The 23,356-nt window shown below is 36.5% G+C and overlaps 1 protein-coding gene and 1 long non-coding RNA gene across 5 annotated transcripts in view; one reads left to right on the top strand and one right to left on the bottom strand.

Annotated features, from left to right (window-relative positions):
- Positions 1-23,356, bottom strand: part of SLC4A4 (solute carrier family 4 member 4) — a 343,745-nt gene that overhangs the window by 233,096 nt on the left and 87,293 nt on the right. The gene's annotated exons all lie outside the window — the stretch shown is intronic.
- Positions 9,042-22,308, top strand: LOC112652306 (uncharacterized). Its single transcript, XR_003131348.3, has 3 exons — positions 9,042-9,340; positions 14,369-14,454; positions 19,765-22,308. It is a non-coding gene; the product is annotated as an uncharacterized LOC112652306 (long non-coding RNA).

The raw sequence follows: 23,356 nt of genomic DNA, 5'->3' as shown, positions 1-23,356 counted from the left end.
AAGTCACACACGGCCTTGTGATTCTGATCCTGGATTACAATGGCTAACTATGGCCTTCTGTTTTATTCTCTCTGCTAATAGAGAATTGTGATTCTAACAGCAATTGTGATTCCTAATCAAAGAATCGAAAAGTGGACAGGATGAATCATAAACAGATACTTTTTGTCCATGTATGCTAGAAGAGTTGTTTTCCAGCAGTGGTCTATGGGAAAGACATTAGGAGACAAAAAGCACCTTGAGGTCTGAACAACAAAGTCACCGGCAAACATTCTGACAGAGAAACAGAGACTTGTCTGAAACACTAATAGGCATATTGCATTGCTCTGAAATAGACCTTCCCATTGTGCAGATGCCATTTGGGCTAAATTTTACTATAAACAATGAATCTGCTTTTCTCTACTCCCAAAGAAGCATTATATGAATAATCGATCTACTGCCCTCCTATTCCATCTTAGCATTTCTCTCTCCTCCCTTCTGCTCAGTCCACAGATTTATACTTATTATGTCCTTCAAGTTCCTGAAATGCATTCACAGGAGATAGTAAAGCAAAGGAAAAGAAGAGCTGATGGAAATTACTTTTAAAAGAAAAAAAGGTGGGATGTCTGGGTGGCTCAGTGGTTGAGCATCTGCCTTTGGCTCAGGTCATGATCTAAGGGTCCTAGGATTGAGTCCAGCAACAGGCTCCCCACAGGGAGCCTGCTTCTCCCTCTGCCTATGTCTCTGCCTGTCTGTGTCTCTCATGAATAAATAAAAGCTTTTAAAAACAGAGAGAGAGAGGTGGTCACAGCCTGATTCTTATGCTTTTCTTTTTGACAGATGATAAATCTCATTTATAACAGAATGTATTGCAAACACTGGAAAAATGATTACTGCAAAAAGTGAAAATGGCTTAAGGAAACATGATGGAATTGGAAAAGCCATCTAAAATCCATTTACCAAAATCTATGTTTAGGTAGAGTGTATGATGTTTTGCAAATGCAAAACACCTTATTTAGGCCTAACATGGCACCATCCTCCTTTCCCATAAGGTTGCAAACTCCCAATCGTAGTGTTACCTATGGGTCTTACAGGGAAGACCAGGGTACCATCACCACTAAAGGTCACAATCGAAATACAAATGTCCGCTCTAGAAACAGGTTGCTGAAAACTATGCATTCAAGCGGGTGCCTACCTTCCAGAATTTCAGCATACCTGGAGAGGAAGAAACAAACAGCCAAGAGCCCACTATGCAGGTACTACATTTCAAAAAGAGTGAGCTACAAGCAATGCAGTTAGATCCAAGACCCACAGGTCCACTTCCACACATTCCTTTTCCAACAAAATTGGCTGTTTTCATGGATAAGGAGTATCCGTTACCTCCCTACTCTGTGGAAAGAATCAATCACTGCAGTCATAGAGAAGAGGCGTAAAGTCACAGAATTTTATAACAAGAAGAGACCTTAGGAGTTATACAAAAATAGCATTTTATAAACAAGAAAAAGAGGTTCAGAGACATTAAATGCCCATTTTCAGCAAGTCATTAGCAGAGACCATTTTTTAAATTCATAATTCTCAGCACATAGCTCTTTCTACCACTATAACACACTTTATCAATAATTTGGTTGTTTTGAAGTTTTAGGATATTTCCTTTGCTAAGACGGCGGGGCGGGGGGGGGGGGGGGGATCACCACCACTCCAAAGCCCAGAAGACTAAATACACAACACCTACAAAATCAAATTATGTGCCTCCTCCTCAAATCTACAATAATCAAGGTCATTCCTACCTCAAACTGAAATAAATAGTACCTTATTAAGCTATACTATCTTTTGCTATACCACAAAAGCACCAACCACCAAATACAGAAAATAAAACTGGGAATGTGTCAGACTTATCATAGTAAGTGTAACTCATTTCCTCAGCACCTGTCTCCAAATGCCTAATTTCCTATGACCTAGACAACAGGGAAGCTTGTCAGTGCCAGTTGGCTGAAGTCACATATCCTTCTACCACTTTTCTGCCTCACAGATAACAAAAACTAATCTCTTAACTTGACTAATTCAATGGTTTATTCAAAACCAGAATAAAACTTCTCTTCGGAAATATAAATGATACTCATATTATGAACATCTAGTTTGTGAGACGTTCTGCTTCAAAAAGATGTTATAAAAATAAACATAATAGCTAAACTAATAAAGAAAATTAATAAGATTTTACTAAAATTAAACCCCAGATAACATTTTCATCAGAAAAGTTGAGTTTCTAATGAAAACAACAAATAAATTGAATGAGGCCAAAGGATGAAATGAAACTGGCCACTCATCTACAAAACTGGATAGATGAAAACCAAGTCCCAAATGAAAATCAGAAGTCTGTCCAAAAACTGAGAAACACAGAACCTACCCATATCTGAACCCGAACTATTTTCTGTTGACACGTTCTAACCTGAAGATGGCCCCAGTGTCCAACTGAGGAAATAAATTTTCTGGGATGTGAAACTCATCTTAGGAAATTCTGAATCTTCTGTCCAGTACTGTTTTCTGTGTTAAAAAAGGACTCTCACTTCCACTCAAACTAGAAAATTTCTCTGAAAAGCATAATACACATCTAATCATTTATGGTGCATTTGGTGACTCACAAAAAGTATTGTTTTAAAATTTGATAAATGCTACTATTTAAGCATCAATGTAAAAGTAAAACACTATCAACCTTAACAATTAAACTCAATCCTTCAAAATGCAGTTTTTCACCAGGCTGTAAAAGCTAAGCCTTTACTGATATCTGTTCTCTTTCTCCTCCTTTCTCAACCCAAAGTTGCCTGCAGAACTCCAGTACAAAATTAGCACACCTGTGATTTTTCACTCCTTAACAGTAGCCTTTATACAAATATGTCTTTTAACCACCAAAGAAGAGTATATTAAGTTTATAGGTCTTCCCTAAGATGAAACATTCATTACTAATATTTGGGTACACCTGGGTGGCTTAGTGGTTGAGCGTCTGCCTTCGGCTGAGGGCATAATCCCAGGGTCCTGGGATAGAGTCCCGCTTCAGGTTCCCACAGGGAGCCTGCTTCTCCCTCTGCCTATGTCTCTGCTTCTGTGTGTGTCTCTCTCTTGAATAAATAAATAAAATCTTTTTAAATTTTTAAGTTAAAAAATTAATAAATATGTCATATATTGGAAATCCACAGGCAAAACATGAATCTTTATTGAAACCTTACCTCTTATGGAAAATTAACACAAAATGGATCATTGTCTTAAATGTAAAATGTAAAACTACAAAACTTCTTTTTCCTTTCAAATTTTTATTTAAAATCTAGTTCAATAACATACAGTATAATATTAGCTTTAGGTATAGAATTTAGTGATTCATTGCTTACATACAATACTCAGTACTCATCACAAGTGCCCTCCTTAATCCCCATCGCCTATTTACCCCAACTCCCTGCCCACCTCCCCTCCAGCAACCCTCAGTTTGTTCTTTATAGTTAAGAGTCTGTTCCCTTGTTTACCTCTCTCCTTTTTTTCTCCAATGTTCATCTGTTTTGTTTCTTAAATCCACATATGAGTAAAGTCATACGATATTGTCTTTCCCTGACTGACTTAATTCATGTAGCATAATGCACTCTAGCTCTACACATATCATTGCAAATGACAAGATTTTATTCTTTTGATGGCTGAGTAATATTCCATTGTATATAAATACCACCTCTTGTTTATCTATTCATCGGTCAATGGACATTTGGATTCTTTCCGTAATCTGGCTACTGTTGATAATGCTGCTATAAACATTGGGGTGCATATATCCCTTCAAATCAGTATTTTTGTATCCTTTAAATACCTAATAGTGCAATTGCTGGATCATAGGGTAGTTCTATTTTTAACTTTATGAGGAACCTCCATACTGTTTTCCAGAGTGGCTGTACCAGTTTGCATTCCACCAACAATACAAGAGGGCTCTCCTTTCCCTGCATCCTAGCCAATACCTGTTGTTTCCTATACTGTTAATTTTAGCCATTTTGTCAGGTGTGAGGTGATATCTCATTGTAGTTTTGATTTGTATTTCCCTGATGATGAGTGATGTTGAGCATATTTTCATATGTCTGTTGGCCATCTGGATGTCTTCTTTGGGAAAAATATTCATGTCTTCTGCCCATTTATCAACTGGATTATTTGGTTTTTGGGTGTTGAGTTTTAGAAGTTCTTTATATATTATGGATACTAAGCCTTTATCAGATATGTCATTTGCAAATATAGGAGACCATTCCAAAGGTTGCCTTTTAGTTTTGCTGATTGTTCCTTCACTGTGCAGAAGTTTTTATCTTGATGAAGTCCCAAGAGTTTATTTTTGCTTTTGTTCCCTTACCACAGGAGACATACCTAGTAAGAAGTTGTTACAGCCAATGTCAAAGAGATTACTGCCTGTGTTCTCCTCTAGGATTTTGAGGATTTCCTGTCTCACATTTAGGTCTTTCATCCATTTTTAATTTATTTTTGTGTATGGTGTAAGAAAGTGGCCTGATTTTATTCACAAAGTACTTTTAAATACATTTTCTCATTTAAGACTCATAATTCCCAACTATGATAGAAAAGGGAAATGGAAACAAAGCCTCAGAAGCTGATACTACTATTAAGGGGCAGAAGCAGAACTTGAGCCAGATCTTCTGATTTCAAATACTATGCTCTTTTTACAGTCACAAGAGAAACTAACAAATTGTTAAATTTTACAACTTTGTTTATAAATATACTAAAAAGTATGTATTTGTATATATATGTGCATATCAATATATACATGCACAGTGTATATATGTGCATGTCATATATATATATATGTCATATATATACACACACATAGGACAAACCAGACAAGTATATGTAAAGATAAATAATCATCTTCTCCATAAACAACCACACATGAGAAAACAAAAGGAGTAAGCAGTTTTTAACAATTAATGTGTGATATGATTCTGCAAAAAAGGCATATGATGCTGCAAGGGTAGCTCCAGTATCAGGGATAATAATGGGATCAGAAAGTCAAAGGGGCTCAGCATGTCTACCTGAAGACGCCACCTCATTCCATGATATTGATGGTTTACAGCACAGGGTCTGTAGCAGCATGCCACCGGGCAAAGCACAGTTAACGTAGATTCTTCAAGGACTCTGTCCGACAGCCAAATCTCTAGCTGAGTTTTACAAGGACCTCTTTGTCTTGGGCCCCCTCCCAACACATGGGAAACCTCACAATGTCTCTTGCCACTGAGTACAACTAAGCTGAGCCACTGGGTATTACACTGGCTCTCAAGGGTGGCCAGCAGTTGAGCCAAGACATATTTCCAATATTTCTCAGTCTTGTAAACAACCTATACTTTGTATGAGCTTGTCCTTTATCTTTAATAAAAGATTAGGGGATATTTTTTGCCAATAATGCTTTAAAATCCAGAACAAAGTAATATCCAATGAAAATAATTTATTTTCTGCCTTTTATTTCCTATCACCCAGTCAATAAGGCAAATTGATATGGCTGTAAAATGACATATCTACAAGGACAGAGTATTTCTCCCTTTTAACCTGAGACAGCAAATTTTTCAAGTATGTGTAGTAAGTGGAGAATTATTTGCAATTAGCAACTCCATGATATGCTAAACATACATAAGTAAGCCACTTTTAAAATTAGGAAAATATTGGGGCACCTGGGTGGCTCAGTGGTTGAGTGTCTGCCTTTGGCTCAGTCATGATCTCGGCGGGGTCCTGGGATAGAGTCCTGCATTGGGCTCCCTGCAGGAAGCCTGATTCTCATTCTGCCTATGTTTCTGCCCCTCTCTCTATCTATCATGAATAAATAAATAAAATATTTTTAAAAAATAAAATAAAATTAGGAAAATATTAAAAGGATAGTACATGTAATCAGTAAAAAACATCAAATCATATTTCAGTCTCTCCAACTTTTTTGATGCTTAAAAATTATGAGTTAGTCTAATATATCTAAAAGTAACTAATGTCCCCAAAACAAAAAATATGACCAACTCTGAATAAAATAAACTCAAGGAGCCCAGAGCTTTGCCATTTATCCAGACGTTTCTTATAACAAAGAAATGTTGCATGTTACCAAAAGGTACAAATTGGAATTTTAGACTAATAGTTCATCAATTGTTACACTGAGGTAGGTCAATTACTAATTATATGTAATGCAAAACACAAGTTAATCTCTTTTTATGTATGCATTTAAATGCATATAAATCCAAAGAGAAGGGAGTAGAAAGAAAACCCGAGAGGGAACTTGATAGCAAAACAATGAAGACAGGCTTTGATTTTCTGCTCCATTACTTATTCTATTTTATTGCTTCTTGCTCCATGTTGTTTGAACTACAGAAATAAAAACACAAGTTTTATTTTATTTTATTTTTAAATTTTATTTATTTACTCATGAGAGAGAGAGAGTGAGGGGCAGAGACACAGGTAGAGGGAGAAGCAGGCTCCATGCAGGGAGCCTGATGTGGGACTCGATCCCAGGTTTCCAGGATCATGCCCTGGGCTGAAGGTGGCGCTAAACCGCTGAGCCACCGGGGCTGCCCCACAAGTTTTATTTGTATGAGAGAAAGAAGAAAGAAAAAAAAGAAGAAAATGAAAAAACAAAATAAATTTAGAAAGATTTGGTTCAAATCAGGACCACCAAAAACCTAGAACAATCTCTGAGTGGACACAACACTTTAGAAATGGGCAGCTGCTGCCATAGATAAACCCACGTCGATTTAAGGTAAATGACATTATTAAGCCTTTCTCAAAGTGAAAAAGCAGAAGGGACTACCTTCTCCAATCCTCTCCATTTCCTCTCCAATCAATGGTGAAGAATCATGAAAAGGAATTCAGTTCCACGATTGCCTCTTCTCTTGGGAAAATCAAGGTAAAGCCCCTGAAAATCTCTTATATTGCTATTACAAAGGATCTGAATATTCCAAACCAAAGGTAAACCAGCCCAGAGTGACCACATTAATACCTAGGGTATTATTTGCAGCGCCAGAAATTTGGTTTTAATTTGTAATGAGGAGTCTGCCTCAAAAAGGAGTCAGACTAAAATATTACCAGATACAATAGAGTAGGAGCTGAAGAATGCTTACCTCTAAAAGGAGGTCCCAACTGTTAAGCCAAACTGCCAATCATTCCAAATTACATCATAATGGCAAAGCTTCAGCTATTACCTCGAAAGAGGATGCCACTTTGATATATTCTTTGTACACCACTGACCATCCAGTAAATAGACACGGATTTTGTGGATAAAAACCATGATGTTATGTGACAAAAACTTTCAGATCTGTTTATGCCTTGACCCAGCAATTCTACTATTTAGAATTTATCCTGAAGAAATATCCATGGATGTGCTCAAAGATTTAACAACAGAAATGTTTGATAAAGCACTATTGATGGTAACCAAAATGAGGAAGAACCCAAACTCCAAAACAGGGAAATGGTTTAAGTAATTATAGTACATCTCTACAATAAGCCATTAAAAATAACATTGGGTTTGTTATAAAACTACATAACAATCTAAAAAGATGTTCATTGAGACACTATTAGGAGAAAAGAGCAGACTTTGAAGATAGTATTTATAGTATGATATCATTTTTATAAAAAATATGTTTTAATATACAAACTTAGACTATACCTAAAATATTAATGACTACAAATTCTATATAATTGCTATGTTTTCCTTTTTTGCTTATCAATATTAATTATATTTTCTTTAGTACTTATATATACCACTTTTACAGTAAGAAAAATATTTTTGAAATAAAATACATAACTCACAAATCTACATCTACAACCACTATGCTCCTAAACTTTAGTCCTTTGTCTCCAATTATTTCCTACAGAAGTGAGTTCTGTTCTCCACTTCTATCATTAAACTTCTTTCCCTCAGTCTTCCATATCTAAAAACTTAAAGCCAGAATAAGCATATTTTATAATTCTAGCATACCTAAATGCTCAAAACTGTAGAAAGGAAAATAAATAGTCTCCAAAAAGTAATGAGTTGTAAAGAACATTTTATAGAACAAGATTGAAATTTTTGGAGAAAAAAAAAAAACTATCTTTTTGACCAGTGATGTTTCAAATTAAATATAGCTGTAAACATAATATTTGTAACAACTGCGGGTTCCATTCATTCTTTATATATCATTGGCTGAAGAAAGCCAATGACTTTTAAGGCAGCTAGTCCTAAAGTTTAAATTAAAAGAGAATATAAAATGAGATAGAATTAAGTTTGGTAAGGAGTAATCTGTCTTTAGTCCTTAAATAGGTGGCATGTGTATCTTCTATAATTAATGGCAAAATCTCCCTCACAAGCAGTTTCCAGATGCCTTACTTAAACTACAGCTAATCAGTCTCTGATTCATCATGTGTACAGGAATGCTCTCCTAACAGGCCACACTTGCTAGCTCACTGCAAAAGAAAGATTACTACCCCCTCTACTGCCATTAAAAAAAAAAAATTTCAAATGTGTTTAATCTCTTCCAAGGCCAGTTGTTGACATACATTCCTCCCCCTAGTCAGGTTCCAACCGATGTAAAGCATCCAAACATGAACTTACATCAATCCATGATCTACTATGAGTCTACCAAAGTCACCAACAACCTTAATCACGTGCCAAGGGAAATAACAAGGAACAGGCCACTCTAGAATAAAGATGCATTTCATACCTGTCAGGGGAATCTGTTCCACTGTACTATTAGACAGCTTGACAAAGGAAACCTTTCCTAAGTGGAGAATTTGCCTCTCTCTTAATCTCATAGAAATCTTACTGCCATTGAGCTTAATTTTTCCAAATGTTACACCTTCTTCCAGAAAGAATTTATGGTAGTTACTAATAGTCTCCTGGTTCTGGAGGAAACATGTAAACTATCTCCAGAAATTTCTGTCAGGTTAAGTTCTCCTTTATAACCACGATGTAATTGAGGAAGCTAACTTTTTACTTGGAATTTATCATGTACTCCAAAACCAATTGTGTAATAATTACCTAATTCCTTCATTAATTCATGAAAGCTCACCCTTTCTACTGGCTCACAGTAAAAGAAAACTCATACTTGAATGAGTTTCTATGCAAAGACTCAGAACTTAAAGAGTGCCAGGGATATGTCCTGGGTTATATATAATGGATGCCTGAAAGCCCAAAACACATGAGGTAAAAAGAAAAATTAGTTACTCTCAGTGTAAGAACTAAGAGAATTATCTAACTGATCCTGAAGAGCCACCATTCAATTGACTTTGAAGAAGGAGGTTTTCACCTAACACCAGCCATCTGTGGACTTGAGAAGTCAGCCCAGTGGAGCTTGGGGAACCTAACTGGTCTCCAATCACTATGCTGTTAAAGGTATCTTTCACTGTATTCTATAAAATCCTCTTTATTTCTTTCTGGATTCTGTGTTGGCGACACTTTTGCTTCTCCTAAGCAAATGGCTTGTTTTTAATTCATTATGCCTATAAATTCAGTAAGTAATCAAGTTTTGTATTTTTCCCCAGCTGGAAGAAAACTTAATAACAAAAGTGAAGCCCACATATACCAGGTGACCATGACTGCTCAATGGTTTCTATTTGTTCTTCTTGATTCCACAAGTCTCTATCACTCCTTCCCCTTTCGTTTCTCATTTATTTACCTTTTTTTTTTTTTTGTATTCTTTTAGATTCTATAATAACTATATGTCACCTTGGTTCTTTCTGGTAATAAGATGGAGTTCAAATAAGTAAATGTAGAAAGTTATTAGACCTTTTGAAAATTACTGGCTCGATTCACTATACATCCTATACTAAACAGCAGTTTTTGGGAAATCAAGAAGAAACACAACACCATATGCATCACAGTCAAGTATTAACTGGAAGAGATGAGCAGAAAATTTTCATATTCCCATGCAATCCAAGTTTAAAGCACAGTTTCCAGTTCACCTATCTAAATTACATTATATAGAGCACTAGAAAACAGTATATTTCATATTAGAGAAGCAGCACAAGAAATTCATGTTTTACTAGAAGAGACATGAAAAGATATAGAAACATTAAATCCTCAATTATAGGCAAGCTATATTTAGCCCCTCATTAGTTCTGGGCAACTACCCCCTGAACATAACAAAATATGAGCTAAAAGAAATAAAAAATTTAAAACCCATCTATACTTTCATCCATTCTCAGTTTTTGAAATATGATTATAAAATATTCAAAATCACATATCACATATTTAATTCACCAGAAAAGCACCACATTTTCATATAATTACATCCAAATTAGATCATCTTATGCCTATAATTTCAGGTTTTATAAATATAAAGGAGACCACCACTAATTAGTTGAAAAGGAGACAGATTGAAAAGTTTTTCTTTCTACTATTTTCTCCCTCTGAGTCATGAAAAAGTTTCTGCTGCCTTAAAATTCAAGTTCTTCACCATATCTAACACAATTGCACCTCCATTTATTCAACTAGACTGATGATATTTCTTATAAAATGGTTATGTGCTTTTGACATAGCATCAATAATATGTCATTAAATGTAGAGCTTTGATTCAGTCTGACCAAAATTTCTTTGGTGACTCCACTTCCATGTAAATTAATATTAATTTTTTTATAAGCTTTAATCTATTTTCCATAATGCAACATTTGTGACAAATACTTCAAGATCACCTATTAGCATACACCAAATAACAGTACCCACGATGATGCTCTCCAATACTGCTTGGGTTTTACATTTTCCCCCAGATTTTCCCCAGAGCCAAATATGATCTTATGAACCCAAGTAAGTCCAACAGTTCAGCTTTGAAAGTTTCTCTCTCACATAACAACACATCAAATCACTTGATCAGTCTGTAGGTATACAATAACTCTAACCTCAATTCCTTCAAGTGACCTCATAATTTTTCTTGAAATATTGAAGACCCAGATACCCAGTCACATGTGCTAAAGCAATTATAGAAGGGATTATTTATTAAACATTAATCTTGTCATGGCAGAGTACCTAGAAAAATCCCTGATGCACTTTTCCACTGAAACCTTACTGGAAACACATTTTTCTGAGTCTCCAAAGATCTTTCCCTTAACAAATCTGATAGGCCTTTCTCAAGCCTCCAATCCCCTTGACCTCTATGCTTCATTTAGCACTGTTGAAATTCTCTCCTCGCATGGTTTCCCTGGATGTTCTCTGTGTTCTTCTACTACCTCTTTGTCTCATTTGCTGACTGTTCTTTTTGTCTGCCTCCACCCCCTTGGCTGGCAACAGCTTGAAGGTTCAGAACTTGGCTCTCTGCATTTTTCCTCAGTATTCACCACTATGAAGCCTACACCAGCACTAAATGAGCTATCGCCTTGCATAGATGCCTCCAAAATCACCCATTAGGGCTTGACATCTCTAATTGTGATTCCATATCCAGTTATTGACCATCTATTCCATATCCAGTAACTGACCAGTTACTGGTCATCTCAGGCTATGACCCCTGACATCCACAATGTAACATCGCAAAGACAGAGCTCATTTTTTTCCCACCCCCTGAGACTTTCCCAGCATCCCCACACAAAGTCCTCATTATCTTATACCTGGATTACAAAACACTCCCCTAGCACTCTTCCCACCTCTAGGTCTACCACTCCAATCCATCATGAACACTGCTGCCTAAATAACTACCATATCTATCAATTTCAGCACATAGTATACATTCAGAACCTATGACATGTTCCTACTGTCTGCTCCATCAAATCACTAATAAAATTAATCACAAATTATCAATAGCCATGGAAGTTTCATCTTGACCAAACCAATGTGTTTAAGAACCACCACTTATGACTTGCTTATTGTCATTTCCAAATCTGTGTCCTCGCACACCTTTCTTCACACTCTTCATCCTCACTTCTATTTGCCAATTTATGTTTCTCTCTTTCTTTATTATCCAGTTCAAAATTCAGTTCCTTCTTCCCTTATCCCCATATCTTTACCACCTCTCCCCTAATTGCTTGATACTTAAATATTCAACTCACGCTATGTTCTTTTCACTTATTGATATGCTTCTTGGCAAGTGATGTCAATTTGTGTCATATGTACATGTTATCTTTATCTCTGCTAGATTACAAAACTCCGAAACAAGGAATATCTCTTACTTATAATAATATTTTAGTGCTTGTAGATAAACATCTATAACATTTTGGTGCTCTGTACTGTACATGACCAGCAGTTATCCACTAACTAGCTGTTAATTATAAATAGTGTCATGATTGGTCAACGTCATAATCCTATATCCAGATCCTATCAGAAATACTACACATTCAATGCACATTTCAACCAGTAGTCAAAAGAGATACAATTTTCTTCAATAAAAAGTGTTCAAATATCCCATTATAGACCTTTTTTCTCTTCAGATTAACTTTATTTTTTTTTATGCTCTCCACTTTAACTCATCTACTTGCTAAAAAGAAAAGGAATGATTTCTTACCTAACCTAATTACTTGCTCCTGCCTGTATTGGAAGCCTGGCTCTCCTATCTACTTTGCTTAGTGCTACCCTCACAGGCATAAGAAAGCCTATTTTCAAGGTCAGCCTAGGCCTCTCCTTAAGTCCCTGGAGTTTGAGAACCTAGAATATAATTCCACCAGCCACCCAGAAATCAAGAAGCAACCTGCATTTGAATGAAAGATACAAACAGTCATACATATTCTGATGTCAGCCATACAAAGGAGAAAGAGAGACAATTAGAATTGACTTTCTCTTACTCAGAATGGAGTGAGGGAAAAAGCAGAATACTCTGTATAGCATCTCCATGGAGATTTTTAATTGGATAAATAACTGAACTATGCAAGATGTCTCAAGTGAGGATATTGGCCTGGTGGCTCAAGATGCCCTTGAAAGCTCCTACAGAGGCCCTACCCTGCATTTGCACTCCTGACTCCTTGTTTTCAAGCCAAATCATCAAGAGCTGCATGGTCTGTATCCATTAGAAAGCAAGGCCTCTGACATTTTCAATGACTCTGACTGAAAGAAAAACATTTAGCAAACACAGGCCTAAACTGATGTATCCCAGATCTTCCACTCATTGCTTTCAATTAGGGCACCGCGCAAGATACAACGAATTTAAGTAAGACTCTTTCTGAATGCTGCTTCTTTATGGCAAATATAAATATTTATATTAATTAAATAGACTATCAAAACCAAAAGGTATTAATATGACATCATTAAGTATTAAAAGCCAGATGGATATGGACAGTTCCTAAATGTACTTTGGTAGATAGAGAATTAAAAGATATCAGAACAATATATCAGATCCTGGGAATTTCTGTCACGATCAGTAATAGATAATACAAGCTATACATAATGAAAGCTTGACTTTAGGTTTAAAAAAAAAAAAAAGATGCTTCAAGTCATTTGTTCACACTGAATCTTGGTGAAATTTCGTAAATAGAAAATACTTTGTTTTGGTCCATAGTTCAGAGTAGGATACAGAACAAAAAAAAAAAAAATTAAGCATTTTGTTTATTTTTTCTGTATTAAAAATGATCACTGGATTACAACCAAAACTACCAAAACCAAAATTTTTAATTTCAAATTTCATAAGGAAACCCAGGATAAGTACAAGATCAATGAAACTTATCCAGGGTGGGGGTGGGGGGGAGGGAAGCCCTAGCACAACATAAGATATATCTGATGAAAGCAAACTTCTGATTTAAAACACTAAGGCCATACTGTACACTGAAGATATAGACATGATCACTGCCAAAGGCATAAACATGAAGGGTTAAATGCCAGTTGGTATTAGTAATGAAAATATGATCCCATAAAGGAAAGATTGAATGACACCCAAAAGCCAATAAAACATGGGACAATTCTATTGCTTCTTCAGGAAGAATGGCTAACATTATTAGAATGTATGTAGACCAAGACTTAAGCCTTTCTCACCCTTTGTACTTTCACAGTGACTGAAGACTATAAAATGTCCTTTTTACCAAATTTTCTAAAAATGGACAATTTCCTTTTATTTGGTTTTAATTTTTATACTTTGAATGTATACTTTCCTTCTAATTAGATCTCCCGGTTACTTTCTGTTCTTTCTAGAGCGAGTTATATAGTATGGCTTTGTATAATGCATATGGGCAACTTGTAATGTGCACTGGTAACTTGCCTAGAAATACTACCACTCATCCTTCTGAGAACAGAGACATCTAATTAGAAGACTGTAATCAATCCAGGCAATCTGCCTTCACACTACCCAGGGTAAGAGCATGAACTTTGGTGTCAGACAAACCTAGCTGAAATCTTGGCTCTGCCATTCACTAAGGGCATGACCTGAAGAAGTTACTGTTACTTTTAACCTCATCTGGAGCCAATTAAAAAGAAAAGGTTGTGAATCTACAAATAATAACATTTATTTCACAGTGTTTTTAAGAGAGGATAAACAGAATGTACATCATGGTCCCTGGCACATAATAAATCCTGCCTAATTTTCAAGAAAAATAATATAGGTAAGAGCATCACTTCTACCATTTATTCATAACCTTAAACTTTCTACTTCATAAAATATAAATAACAATACTAAGTGCACAAGATTGTTACAAAGATTGATGAGATGTTGTCAGTGAAAATACTTCTTGACGGTATATCTATACACAAAAGGTATATACAAAAGGAGGGTAACATTATTCTGCTCAACTTAATAAACCGAGTGTTTCCCAGATGCTATAACCAAAGGCAACATATAATGCTTGACCTGACTTTGCACAAGGTTATAGAAACTGCTAGTGATGATTCCAGTTTGGTTAGTGTTTCTCTATCTCAGTAGGGCACAAGGAGAAACACACACGAGGGGAAAAACCAAAGTCTCCAAAGCAAATGATCCTTTGACAATACAATACAAAGCATCTAACTAGGAGAGTAGGGAAGCAGAAAGTAAATAGGAAAGTAGGGAAGTAGGAAAGCATCAACTTATACATTCAATGCTTTTCAATGTTCAGTCTTCTGACCACTTGCAAGAGAATGCACACAGGGTGCTTTTATAAGACACTTCTGAGCAACACCCCAACCAGTTAGTCAAAATCTCTGGGAGTGAGGTCAAGAATCTGAATTTTTAACAAGACTCCAAGAGGTCTGGTATCCAATCAAGTTTGAGACCTTCTGCCTCAAAGTTTTGTTACAAAAAAAAAAAAAAAAAAAAAAATCACAAATAAGCACAGTTAGTACTTGTCATTATGGAAAACTGTTCCCCCCCCCAAAAAAAGGAGGAAATAGATCTCACCCCAAAATTTTAATCAAAGTACAAATTTTGAAATGGATGGGGTACACAAGATTTTTAAAAAATCAAGATTTTTCTCTCACAAGATTTTTTAAAAATCAAGATTTTTCTCTTACATACATCTTTTCAATGACATTTCATAAAGTAATATAAACATTGATTTACAACTGGTCATTATTCAATAGTCTGGTTTCCCTGTGCTCCAGATACTGGCACTTGCTTCCCCTTAACACTTGCACACTTGTTTGTGCCAACTCTTTCAACAAAAGTTAAAAATCAGCATACTTCAAGTTCCAAGGCTTCATCAAGCCCCAGCCTTCACTGAACTTGCCTGAAACACAACCACCCATCTTTTGAGGCTAGCGACATCTAATGAGAGGATTATAATCAACACAGGCAATCTGCCTTCACACTCTCCTGGTGAACCTGTGGGGAGTATCTCCACTCAGAATACTGCTGACAGTGCTTAGTCACATTCACACCAGTTCTTTCAGCCTGAAAGGTTACCAGGAACCAGTATGGGTTCACGGAGAATGTGCTATACCAAAATAGCCTCATTTCTCTTTCTGATTAAATGACAGCATTATGGGAGGGATTGGGGGGGGAGGCCCCAAGAAAGGCCCACCACCACTTCCTCAGGGGCAGAGGAGCTGGAGATTTAAGAATTGGCAATACTCTTTTAATGTAGTCACACTTACATGCTGGGAGAGTCATGCATCCCTAAGGACAAAGAAACAGCATTTGGGATGTGCCCAGACCTCATCCTGCGTCTTGTTCTTTGGTTGGTTCTGATTTGTATCCTTTATAATAAAACTGTAATCATTAAAAAAATATGCTGCACTGAGATACAGAAATACTAACCAAATTGGAATCATCACCACAGCATCATTAACCTGAATTAAGCAAAATATCTAACTTTACCCCATAACTAACTTACTTAGTGGTTACCTTATGACAAGCCCTTGAAGAAGCGCTTTAGGCTTTGGTCCCTCATAGAGTAAACAAAGAATGACATTTGTATGTCACACTCAAGTAGAGAGATAAAACTACTTGACACCTGGGTCCACTAAGGCCCTGCCCAGCTACCCAAGAACTGCAAAGATCCATTTCTCAGTACATCTTTAATCTATTGCTGCAGGATGTCAGCTGGGAAACATACTCCAAGGAATATCACTCCATAACTACACAATGGTCTAACCATTTTCCCCACTGAGGGCACCAGTCTGGATATCAATGAGTGAGAGATGTAGATTGGCAGGTATTTACCCAAAGTGACTAAAGCAGGAAACGCCAGAAAACCAAAGAGGACTAGAGGACTAGTGTGAAACTGGATATAAGAAGAAAACTCAAAGTATAAGAAGACAGAAATATACAAGAAAAGAATGAGGAGCAAAACCACTCACGGGAGCAAAGAGGTTCCAAGACCAGGATGTATAAGTGGGTCATCGTCTTCGTTTAAAGGCAAAGGTTCAGAAAGATGTAAACAGAGAGAGAGCTGACTGATGAACCACAACCAGCTCAGAGAAGTAACGCACTATTCTATTTGACATTGTTAGCAATGACTTGGAAACTTAGAATAAGCTTATAAAAACATCGAGTCACCCAAAGCTAAGAGATTTTACAATTCCTTCTTATTTTCAAGGGTTATCATGTGAGAAAAGGAAAAGGGATTAATTGTATTATGAAGGGCACAATTAAGACCAAAGGGTCAAAAAACCACTGGAAGGCTGACTCTGATCCAATGTAATGAAAGGCATTTTAACAATTAAATTTGTCCACAAATGGAATGGACCACAGTGCAAGCAATGAGCTCTCTGGCCCTAGGAGTGTGAATTATGGTCAGCTGGAAAAGTCGTCACAAGGATTTCTGCTTTGATGAGAGAGAGAATAGCTGGCCTTTAAATTCTTTGTGCTCAAAATTCTTCAAAAAATATTTTGGGAGAAACCAACTCTTTCTACCATGAAAGGAGTAGTAATGAATCTGGCAAAGAGTATAACATCTAAAATGATCCCAGGCTGAATTACAAGTAGAAGCCCTTTATTTCCATTCTGGGAATATAACTGATAGAGGCTTATTTTTACCTATGACATCATACTACTACTAGCACTACTCCTATTACCCTTATCACCATGGGTTAAGTTTCCAACAGAAGTTTACAGACTTTATAAGTCAAGACAAAGACAGAAGAAAAGGACCCTATTCCTGAAAGCTCACTACTGAGAAAATATGAGATGATTGTTCACTCTCCTCCTTCAGCATAGAAAAGTAAAAGAAGGAGGGACCTGCAGGAAGAGGACTATAAAAAGCTCACTTGGGTCTGAAAGGATGACACCGTGGACCAGCCTGGGATCAGCTTACACTGAACTCTGCACAGAAGTTCCCTAAGACCTGGAACACATACAAAACCAGTGGAAATTTTGTAGAAGAAGAGTAATCAAAGTTCCGGACCCAATCCGATTTCTGTAAATAGCAATAAATTATTAACAAACAGGTACAGTTTGGTGGTCAACAGGCATGAATCTTAAGAAAAGAAAGTGGGGATGACAGAGCAATAATGTTGACTCAAAAGCCACTCTCCCAACAGCCTAAAATTTTCTTCCCTGAAAATGACATACAGAGACCATGGACTTGCACTTATAAGACAAGAGTGGCCTTCATACCAGGTCCTGCAGAGATTCTGCTGCCTGCCCACATACAAAGACTAAGACATTCAAAGCAATTGAGGCAGAACTAGTTCAGTCTGTGTGATTCGGAGAAGCTCCTTCTGTGAGTCAAATGTCAGGACTGCACACATTTCAGCTTCTAAAGACACTCTGTACCTAGATCATGCTCTTATTCCAGGAGACATCACCATAAAAAGGCACATAAAGATCAAAGATAGAAATGAGGTTTTCATTAAAAGGCTTCCCAAGACAATGTAAGAGAAATAAGGATCAGGGGAGGAGGAGAGAGAGGATGAAGGTCATAAAGATATTAAAGAAATATAAAACACATCAGCAGAGCCATGGTCATTGTTTGTTGCTGCACAGAGCCAGAGCAACAGTTTTAGGTTGTCATAAAAGACAGAGTGGCAGGACATTGGGTAGGTATTTACATAATAAAATTTTGCTCATCATATTTATAACCAAGTCTATTAGATATTAGACCTCAGCTTAAATGTATTGGTGCCATTTTCTTTGCATATTTGAAAAATCCAGTCACCAGTCATGGGTGTTTCAATCATTTATACTGAGTGGCATGGTCGTGGTTCAGTTAAAATCAGCTTTAGGGCTGCTTTTTTCCCCTAATGCAGCTACTTGTTTATTTGCCATACACTACAATACACTGGCCAAATGGGTTGTTTTCTGGCTTTCCACTGAGCCCACTTGTAACTTTACCAAGCCACAGCTTTTTCTTTCCTAAGAGCTCAAATAGTTTTTCCATTACTTTTCTGTTATAACCCCAAAGTAAACTTTTCAAGGTTTTTTAACAGGGTTCATTAAAAAGACGCTCTTTTTCAGAACTTGTACCACTGAGCAAGAACTGATATTCTGAAACAAGAAATCTAAGAATGAAATAACGTGCATCATGCAGTCATCTCACTCAGGAAATTAAAGGGAAACAAAAAACAGAGAAAATAAGGCAAATGCCCCTTACTATTAATCCCTGATGTTGTGTATTGTTCAAGACAAATCAACAGACTGCGTATCATTGGCAATACTAAGATATTTCTAATGGACTGTCAACTCCAACACACAATATTTAATGTGGCAAATATTTCTGAGAGAGAATCAATCAATTAATCACTGTGGCATTAGATACATGGAAATGCTTGACACAATACATATTCTATATATCAAAGGGGGCATTTCCACAACGCATTACAGTTTTAAAAATGCTCTACTGAACATCAATTATCATTTCTCATATCAAGGTTTTATATTCTAATCAAGAGAAAATGAATGCTGAATCGTAATCAACTCAACAAGAGAAAATGCTGCCATTTCACAAAGAAATTTCACAGAACTATGAAATACCAATCTGGAAGAGATCAGCTAGGGACCAAGACCCTGGAGCTCATATTGATTATCTAAGTTACAGGAAGCCATAAAACACTTATTACAGGTCTGGCAAATATTTAATCCAGGCCTCCTGATATCGCCTTGCTGCTCTTTCTTCTACATGATGTTCTCCTCAGAACAAAATTCAGATGCACTCATCTTACCTAATCATTCTTCTGCATTGTATTAAATATGAAGTCAGACTCCAACGCCACCTTGCAGACCTTAAGTAGAGCCCTGCACTGTGACTCCAGGCCCACTGCAGGACCCTCAGTGCCAAACACAAGCTATAGTGCCTGCTTTGTCGTCCAACTCCCAACCAAGGACAATACATTCAAGTAGCAATCAGGAAATAAAATTTAGGATGGGAGATGTAAGAGTTCTTTAGATTCCTGTTCTGTTTGGTATCTTCTAACTCTCACTTATTTAAGTATTCAGCAGCACCCCTCAAAAAACAAGGTATCAAATTTATATTAACTTTTTCCTTTTTATTTCTTTGCAGCACCCACTTCTCTGCAGGAGATATTGTCTGATATAAAAAGTACACAACATAACAACTTTGCATGGACTTATTACACCTACACTTTGATGTAGACAATAACTGTTAAAGGAAAAGATTAATTTTAAAAACAAACCTTGGCCTAAACCTCACCCCTTATACAAAATGTGACTCAAAATAGATCACAGATTTAATTGTAAAATTTTCTTGATTTTAAATAACAACAAAGGGAAAAATCATCAGAACTAGGACTTAGTGGAGAGTTTTTAGACATGATTTAAAAACCCGTAAAAGAAAAAAACTTGACAAACTAGATTTCATCAAAACTTAAAACTTTTGCTCTGTGAAAGACCCTGTTAAGACAATGAAGAGACAAACTATGGGCTGGGAGAAAAAAATTTGTAAATCACATATGAGACAACTCATACCTAGGATATATACAGAACTCTCAATAGTAAAAAAAATAAAATAAAATAAATAACCCAATAAAAATGGGTAAAATATACAAAGACATTCCACCAAAGAGTGTATATATAAAGGGCAAACAAGAATATGAAAATATATCCAACCTCACCAGCCTTTAGGAAAATGCCAGTTAAGATTATCCCTATACACAAATTAGGCAATCCAAATGAAAAGTAGTGACCCCATCAAGATACTGGTGAGGATGCAAAGAAACAGGATTGCTCATACATTGCTGATAGGAAAGCAAAATGGTACAACCACTCTGAAAAATAGTTCGGCAGTTTCTTAAAAAACTAAACACACATTTACTAAACACACAGCTGAACAAGTGCACTCATGGCATTTATCTCACAGAAATAAAATGATGGCCATTCAAAGGCCTGTACATGATTGTTCACAGTAGCTTTTTTTGTAATAACTTGAAAATAGAAATAACCAAAATGTCTCTTAGTAGGTAAATAGTTAAACTGTGTTACACCTATGCCATAGTTTTCTACTCAACAATAAAAAAACAATTTGCGACAACTTGGATGGATCTCAAGAGCATTACATTGATTAAAAAGAAACGAATCTAAAAAGTTCACATACCATATGATTCATTTATATAACATTCATGAAAAATGACAAAATTATAGAAGTGGAAAACAGATTAGTAGGTGCCAAGGGTTGAGGAGGGTGTGAAAGGGAAGGTTGTAACTATAAAAAAGAAGCCCTAGGAAGGTCTTCGTGGTTTGTGGTGGTGGTTATGTCAATTTAGACAGGGGTGATAAAATGACATGGAACTATATAACACACTATAGCATACCAATGTCAATTTCCTGGTTTTGATATTACACTCTTATTATATAAGATGTAACCATGGCAGGAAATGAAGTAAAAGGTACATAGGACCTGTATATACTCTCTTGCAACTTCTCGTAAATTGTTATTTTTTTCAAAATAAAGTTTCTTTTTAAAAAACTATATTATTCTAGTTTGAACTGCCACAGATCATTCAAGACTGAATGCCACAGTCCCTCCCCTTGGAAAGGTCTCCACCTGAACTTAGAACTCACTCCATCACTAACTGCCTTGGAAGCTCTAGTTCTACCCCCATTTGCTTTCATTTTGCTCTTCTAGTGTCTCTTAGCTTCAGAAGAATTTGGCAGCCACATCCTCATGGATTTGACCCTCAACCTCATTCTTTCTGAAGAAAGAAGGTAATTTTTTCCACTCTTCTAAAGTTCTGATGTTGGTGGAAATTCAAGTTATTAGAAACTGCTGCCCAATAACGGAAGGAAATGTGGTAGAGAAAACACTTGTTTGAATGCTAGAGGCCTAGATTAACTCTTCAGGCCACCTTGGCCAAATCCCTTTTCCTCAGTCACCTGATACATTAAATGTGGAGGCTTAACTGTGTAATTTATATGTCAGCCTCCCATCCATTACTACTGCCCTCAAGGCACTATGAGAAAAAGAAGAGCTAAATTTCAGAGGAAAATCTTACTATCTTGAAACTCTGAAAGGCGGAAAATCAGTTCTAGAATGTACTTTCATTTAATCATCTCCCTGTCACCATTATTTTAGGGAAAATTACGATAGCCAGTTGGAATAAGTCACAAATGAAAGGAAAATGCTTCAGGAAAAATTGTAGAAAGAAAGGGACAAAACTTTTCAAGGCATTGTGCCAACTACATCTCCAGGCTAAATGACCCTTTGCTCAAGACAGAATTGTTCTTGGGGAGGAAGAAAAACAAAACAAACAAAACAAAACAGTGTTCTGTTATTTGGACTTATCTTCCCTATTCATTTGATTCATTCATATATTCACTCTGGTGACAGCTCAGGGCAACTCAGAAAAGACTGCCTCTGGCAACCATGGAAGTAAAGGCGTTTCCTGTGCCTGCATCCTTTGGGGCCACTCCTGCTGTTGCTGTGAAAGAATTTTAAAGCATTTTTTTCAATCAAGGAAGGAAGCAAAAGATCCCCGGCCTGTGAATGAGCTGAGGACATTTCTCCAAAGGAATCAATGAAAGACAATAAAGGGTCATTTGGCCCTAAGGGACACCCTGGAATAAAACACAGAATCTCTAGCAACCTACTTCAGACTTTTTATTTTATTTTGTTTTATTTATTTCCCCTCTCTCTCTCTCTCTTCTTATTTGTGACTATTTTTTTAAAAAAAAGCTCTTTTTGACAACTTTTAACTGATTAGTTTATCTAGTTTTCATAAAACCTAATTTACAAGTAGAATGTGAGAGCTGAAGAAAATTTAGAGATTACCTCTACAAAACCCTCATTCCACAGCTCAGTAGATTGAAGCCCAAAACCATCAAGTAAGTGCCCAATGTTAAAGAGCTGGAGAGTGGCATAGCCAGACTAGAACGCTTCTGTACCAGCTCAGGGCCCTCCCCACTTTACCACAGTCCACCCTCCTCCCTTGCAGGCTGGAAAGAAATTCTACAGAGTTTGCTAATTAGAGCCTCAAACTTCTCCAAAGGTACTAACTGCATATAAGAACACAAATTCTGACACCTAAATTACCCAGGAATATTCTATTTGGTGACCCCCATTCCTTGCCAAACTGCTCTAATTCTTCATGTCTAATTCTATTTGAGTGGACTCAGAACATAGATTACCCCATTCTGAGTTGCCGGGCAATCTTAGATGGCACATATTTATTCAGAGTTTATAATCTGCTGGTGATAGGCAAAACAATTCATATTGATTACTTCATTTAATCATCACAATCACTCTAAGTTAGGTAGTATTAGCCCCATTTTTCAGATGAGAAAACTAACACTTAAGAGAAGTTAGTAAAATGGCTCAAGCCACACATCTAATCAAGTCAATCTGATTTCAGCATTCAAGCTTAACCAATATACTTCTCAAACCTGCAGACTTCTTATCACTTGACTATTCCTTCAAAATGATATGCCAGTTTTTTCTTGATCAGCATGCACATCTAGAATTCTCAATCCAAAACTCAGCTTAAGGATCAGGTGAATTTTAGGCAAAAGTATGCTACTATCAGTCCTTGAAACAATGTGCCCTACCCTGTGAAGATGCCTGTCAAGAACAATGTCATAAGATTGAATTTTCTAGGCTTTTAACCAACTTTTAATTCTGTGGATTGAAACCAACTATGAAC

The sequence above is a fragment of the Canis lupus genome, chromosome 13 (genome assembly GCF_003254725.2).
Source record: "Canis lupus dingo isolate Sandy chromosome 13, ASM325472v2, whole genome shotgun sequence".
Lineage (NCBI taxonomy): Eukaryota > Metazoa > Chordata > Mammalia > Carnivora > Canidae > Canis > Canis lupus.
This window is presented reverse-complemented; position numbering and strand designations above follow the sequence as displayed.